This window comes from Physeter macrocephalus, unplaced genomic scaffold, assembly GCF_002837175.3.
Source record: "Physeter macrocephalus isolate SW-GA unplaced genomic scaffold, ASM283717v5 random_1581, whole genome shotgun sequence".
Classification (NCBI taxonomy): Eukaryota; Metazoa; Chordata; class Mammalia; order Artiodactyla; family Physeteridae; genus Physeter; species Physeter macrocephalus.
In genome coordinates, this window is record NW_021146371.1 from 7,626 (window position 1) to 14,207 (window position 6,582).

The 6,582-nt window shown below is 45.4% G+C and overlaps 1 long non-coding RNA gene across 1 annotated transcript; it reads right to left on the reverse strand.

Annotated features, from left to right (window-relative positions):
- Positions 1–750: 750 nt before the first annotated feature.
- LOC114485332 (uncharacterized) lies at positions 751–3,668 on the reverse strand. The gene is made up of 3 exons (XR_003678807.2): positions 3,532–3,668; positions 2,717–2,816; positions 751–817 (listed from the first exon to the last, which is right to left on the reverse strand). It is a non-coding gene; the product is annotated as an uncharacterized lncRNA (long non-coding RNA).
- Between the last annotated feature and the right edge of the window lie 2,914 nt (positions 3,669–6,582).

Here is a 6,582-nt window from a genome sequence, read left to right on the forward strand (position 1 = left end):
AGGGTTAAAAAGGGGGTTAAAACTCTCAGGATTAAATGATAAAAAGTGAGGAGAGAACCAACTCCTACAATCCCAGCACACAAAATCACTCAACAAAGACTAGCACTCAAGGGGCCTGGGAAAATGCTCCTGGATTAGCCTCCAGCCTTGGAATTGGGAGGCTGTATGAGCCACAGTGAATATGACACCTTTCAGCTAAGATCTGGAAACTTCAATCCATTTAAAGTAACCAGAAGGAATTCCCTGGTGGTCCAGTGGTTAGGACTCGGTGCTTTCACTGCTGAGGGCCCAGGTTCAATCCCTGGTCGGGTAACTAAGATCCTGCAAGCCTCAAGGTGTGGCCAAAAAAAAAATTTTTTTTAATAAATAAAGCTGCTGAGTTTTGCATCAAGCTTAAAAAGGCCTTCCCCACTCCAAGATTGTTAATGTGATTGAATTAAAACCACCATGGCAGCCCATCTTTTTCCTCACCTATTTGACTACCGAGCAGAAATGTCAAGAGAATAAAGGATACCAATAGCTTCTCACGATACATAATGCATGCATTCATCACAGTGGGCAGCAAAAGTGGTCTCATGGATTAATTACTGCTAGAAAGGTCAAAGTTAGACTCAAGGACATGAGACAGAAGACATAAGAGAAGTCAAATCATATTCTAAGCACAAAAAGGCAATACTAATAACAAGATAAAATAAAACATCTTTTATTTAACGTTTAACAGCATACAGGGACTTCCCTGGTGGTCCAGTTGCTAAGACTCCTTGCTTCCACTGCAGGAGGCATGGGTTCGATCCTTGGTCCGGGAACTAAGATCCCACTTGGCACGGCCAAAAAAATAAATAAATAAAATTTTTTTTAAGTAAATAAATAAAAAATAAAGTGAGTTAAAATTCACATCACATGAAATGAGCCATCTTGCATACATTTTAAAAAATAACTTTGTCACAAAAATGCAAACAGCATCTTAAAAAAAAAACACCTAGCAAAAACGTTGCTGAAATCTAATATTGTTGCAATCGAAGAGAGAAAAATAATCATGATGATCATTTCTCGAGTGCTGACTAAGCACCATGCACAGAACTAAATGACTTAGGTCAACAGTTCTCAACTGGGGGTAATATTGCCCCCTCACGGGACATTTGCTAATGTCTAGAAACATTTTGGTTGTTGTAACTGGGATAGGGGAGACATTGTTACTGGCATCTAGTGGGTAGAGACCAGGAATGCTGCTAAACATCCTACAATGTACAGGACAGCCCCACAACAAAGAATTATCTGGCCCAAATGTCAGTGATGCTGAGGTTGAGAAACCCTGATGTATATCCATCGATTGTCTCCTTTTACAGATGAGGAGACTGAGGCTTAGAGAGCTTAAATAACTCATATAAAACCACCCAGCTCGGACTTCCCTGGAGGTGCAGTGGTTAAGAATCCGCCTGCCAATGCAGGAGACAGGGGTTCACGCCCTGGTCTGGGAAGATCCCACATGCCACGGAGAAACTAAGCCCGTGCGCCACAACTACTGAAGCCCACGTGCCTAGAGCCCGTGCTCCGCAACAAGAGAAGCCACCACAAAGAGAAGCCTGCCACTGCAATGAAGAGTAGCCCGGCTCACCGCAACTGGAGAAAGCCCACGCACAGCAAGAAAGATCCAACACAGCCAAAAATAAATAAATAAATAAATTTTTAAAAGGCAAAAAAAAAACACTCGGCTTATAGGCAGTAGAACCAGGATTGAAACTCAGGCAGCCTGTCTCCAGAATCACCATCCTTTGCTGAAGCAAAGACAGCAGGAGAGGGATGACTTAGTGAGAAGATCTCTTGGAGAAGAAGGAATCCAAACATCTCACTGAGAAGACACATATTCCCAGTCCACAGTCTGATCTTTCAATGAACCAGGATGGTGAAATGAACAGATGAGGAGCCTCAGGCTCTCCACAGGCTGCTTGAGTGTCCTCAAGACATGGCTTCCCCCAGAGTGAGCGAGCTGAGAATACCAGGCAGAAGTTACCCTTTTTATGACCTAGCCTCAAAAGTCATACAGCATCATTCTGCCACATTCTATTCCTTAGAAGCAACACACTAAGTCTGGGCCACATTCAAGGGGAGGGGGGAATTAGACCCCATCTTTTGAAGAGAGGAGTGTCATAGATTTGGAGGACATGTTTTATTTATTTTTTTTAAGATTTCTTTGATGTGGACCATTTTTAAAGTCTTTATTGAATCTGTTACAATATTATTCTGCTTTATGTTTTGGTTTTTTGGCCACAGGGCATGTGGGATCTTAGCTCCCCGACTAGGGATTGAACCTGCACCCCCTGCATTGGAAGGCGAAGTCTTAACCACTGGACCACCAGGGAAGTCCCATGGAGAACATGTTTTAAAACCACCAGACTGGGGGCTTCCCTGGTGACGCAGTGGTTGGGAGTCCGCCTGCCGATGCAGGGGATACTGGTTCGTGCCCCAGTCCGGGAGGATCCCACGTGCCACGGAGCGGCTGGGCCCGTGAGCCATGGCCACTGGGCCTGCGCGTCCAGAGCCTGTGCTCCGCAACGGGAGAGGCCAACAACAGCGAGAGGCCCGCGTACCGCAAAAAAAAAACCCACCAGATCTAGATTTCACCCAGGCTGCATTCAGCTCTCTAATGAAGGTGGGATTCTCTGATTGTTCAAAAAGTCCTAGACTCCAAGGGTGACCCAGAAGGCCCACAACTCACCTTCCAAAGTCATCTTGTACAGGAACAGGAGGTGAGTGTTCCAGCAAGTAGGGAAGGAAGGTGGAAGAGGTGTGTTCTGATTCCCCTTTTTGATGCCTTTCTGAGAGCAGAAATGGCATGCTCATGATTGGATCCAGTTACAACCCACTTACCTCGTTTGGTAAACTGAAGGTAAACTCTTGTTTTAAACAGTAACACAGATTGAAAACAAAGATAAGTTTTAAAGAAAGAAATTTTTAACAGAAATTGGAAGCCTTATATGTTCTCCTCCCCTTGTTATGAAATACAGCTAACCTAGGGCAAGTAAATTCTACCTGCCTTAACAAACAATAGAAAATAGTGCTGCTAGTCTGTTATCTATGAGACAAAAAATCTTTTACCCAGATATGTCACAGAATCTCAGACCTCATGGGGGAAATGGTGGATATTCCTAAGGATCTCTCAAAACTGAGCATGGAATGGGATAATATATGTAACAGAGTCTGCTAGCTCCCTTCCCAATTATCATTCCACAGTTGTTCTTTGCTAACAGAGCCTAAATTTTATTCAAGTGGGCAATGTGCCCTTTTTTTTTTTTCAGGTATGAAAACACAACATTTTATTGGGATAATGGTTCAGATGGCTCCTTTTGAGGCATTATAATGTCCAAGGCCATTTTATTTTGGAGGAGAGCTTTTTTTATTAGAGACATTCCAGTGTTCAAGAAGAACGGGCTTTGTTGGCCATCATTTAAGCTTTTTTGGGTGAATTTAGCAAGGGCTATCATGTCCTCCAGGCCAATGGAGGGAACAAAGATGGCAACCAAATGATCGTACCTGTGGGAAACTGAACGTGCCCAGCTGGCCTTGAAGAGAAGGAGGTTGGCAGCTTTAGGAACTCAATGTGTCCATCTTAAGAACTACATTTCCCAGCATCCCTTGCAATTAAGGGAGGATGATGAAATAATAAGAGGAAGTCATTAGGTGGGGCTTCCAGGAAAGCTATTTAGAGGGAACTGACTTAACTTGCCCACTTGCTACTTCCTTCTTCCTTCTACCTGGAACACAAACAAGATTGCAAGGGCTGCAGCAGCCATCTTTGACCATGAGGTAACCTTAAGGAAGGAAGCTATATGCCAAGGATGGTGGAACAGAAAGGAGGAAGTCACTGATGAATTTGTGGATGTCCCTGGGCTATCTCTAGACTTTTTTTTTTTAATAAATTGATTTATTTATTTTACTTTTTGGCTGCATTGGGCCTTCGTTGCTGCATGCCGGGCTCTCTCTAATTGTGGCAAGCGGGAGCTACTCTTCGTTGCGGTGCACAGGCTTCTCGTTGCAGTGGCTTCTCTTGTTGCAGAGCATGGGCTCTAGGCATGCGGGCTTCAGTAGTTGTGGCACGTGGGCTCTGTAGTTGTGGCTCGTGGGCTCTAGAGCGCAGGGTCAGTAATTGTTGTGCACGGGCTTAGTTGCTCCACGGCATGTGGGATCTTCCCGGACCAGGGCTCGAACCCGTGTCCCCTACATTGGCAGGCAGATTCTTAACCACTGCGCCACCAGGGAAGTCCTAGACTTTTTTTTTAAGTAAAGAAGAAACCCTGTAGTTTATATAAGCAACCGTAGTCAGGTCTCTGTACTAACAGCCAAACACAATCCATTACCCATTACAGTTTGTAAAACTCATGGTAATTTGCACAGTGCAAAAATAATGATATTTGAGGACGTTTGTGCTTTTGCTTTGCTTTCACCCACTGTTTATGCAACTTTTCTCCATTACAAGGGTATGTTCCTTCCATGGCTGGTCCTCAGCCTGGATCTGTAGTTGCAAGCTGCTGCCGGTTATGAGATCATAGTCAGGTTAAGAATATGATCCCTCATTCTGACTTCTGTCCAAGGGGTGAATCGCAGGCAATTAAATGCGTTTTCAGAAAGACGACCTGTGGCCTTCCCGACTAGCCTCAACTTGACACGCAGTACCCAGGCCTGGATTGGAGGCACTCTTCAGCACAATGGTGATATTACCTTATAAGATGCCTCATAATAGACTGTGTTTCTCAGGTCTCTTGCTTCTGACTGCTAGATGATTCCTTGATTTTCCCAAAAACTATGACACTGCTCTAAAAACAAAAACAAAGGCTCAGGTCCCTTTGCCAATGTGGGTATCACAAGAGAACCAGCTTCTCACTGAGACAAGATGTTTACACGTCAGTCACACTGTCTGACCACCGCTTGCATCCTGAAACAGCAGTAACTCCGGCCCTCTTATGCAATCCACTACCCCACACAAATCACCTGGCAGTCGCATTCAAATGCAGAGTCCAGTTCTGTGCAGCTGGGGTGGGCCTGAGAGCCTGCATTTCTAACAAGCACCCAGGTGATGCTGCTGCTGCTGGTACTCAGACTGCATCTTCAGTAGGAAGGCACTTCCTGGCTGTTCTCACAGCACAGGTCCCAGGTTCTGTCGGGCTCCCTCTTGTCAATCAAGTCTCAGTTCAAATGTCACTTCCTTCAGGCAGCCCTCCCTGACCAGCCAGTCCAAAAATGGAGCTCCTCAACCTCCCTTCCCCAAGCCCATCACTTTGACCACTTCACCCAGATTTCTCTTTATGGTGCTTATCAAACTTGGGGTGAACGAGGCATATTCATTCTCTCACCCCCACTAGAATGTTCCACGGGAGCAGAGGCCACGTCTGTTTGCTGCCCTGTTCACCTATATCTCCGGTGCCTAGAACAGTGCCTGGCACATGGTAGGCACTTGATAAATACCTTCAACCTCTCCTTCAGCCAGAATCTGCTTCCAGAGGTGAGGTGGTCGTTCTCAGCTATCTCAAGACTTGAAAAAAATGTTTATTTTTCTGATGAGGAAAATACCGTGTCAACTATGAAACTATTTCACAAAGTGGGAAAAAGAGACAATTACCTAGTTGGGTTCTCCCAGAAGCAGAACCTGACACAGGGTGAGAGAGCAAGTCGTTGATTTGGGAGGCGACCCGAGGACAGGGAAGGAAGGCAGAGACAGGGAGGACCCAATCTGTGGTGCATTAATGAGCAGGTTACTGTTGTGGGCAACTGGGATTCAGTCCCGCTGGGGACCTCCGGGAGTCAGGAAGCTGGGGTCCAAGGCCATCATTGGTCGAGGTCCGGTGAGTGGTGGTAATGCCACCCATTGGGTCAAGCCCACTTCCACCGAGCAAGTCCTCACCAAGGTATCACAGGTGCTAGCAGAGAGATGATGTCACAGGCAAGGTGAAAGCCAAGGAGATAGAGGTGGGTGCCAGCGGGGTCTGCCACTCAGAGAGTCTATCCAGTATAGAACCTTCTTGTCTTTTCCAGGAACTGCCTGCCCACCACCCCATCCCCAGGTCACCAAGATGAAACCCTAGAAGCCTTGTTTTGGAGACCACTGCCAGCCCATACATTTCCAGGCTGTGTGCAAACTAGGACAAAGGGCACCTTCCGAAAATTAATTTTTTTATTGAGATACAATTCACAGACCATTAAATCGACTGTTTTAAAGTGTACAGTTCAGTGGTTTTAGTATAGTCATTATATTGTACAACCATCACCACCGTCCAGAGCATTTTCATGACCCTTATAAGAAACCCTACACTCATTGGCACTCACTCCCAGTTTGCCCCCTCCTCCCAGCCCCTGGCAACCACTAATCTACTTTCTGTCTATGGATTTGCCTATTCTGGACATTTCATAGAAAAGGGATGATAGGATGATACCATATGTGGCCTTTTGTGTCTGGTTTCTTTCATTTACCTTAATGTTTCCAAGGTTCATCCCCATTGCAGCATGTATCACTACTTCAAATTTTTATGGCTGAATAATATTCCATTGTATGGAGAGACCACAATTTGTTTATCCATTCATCCATTGGTG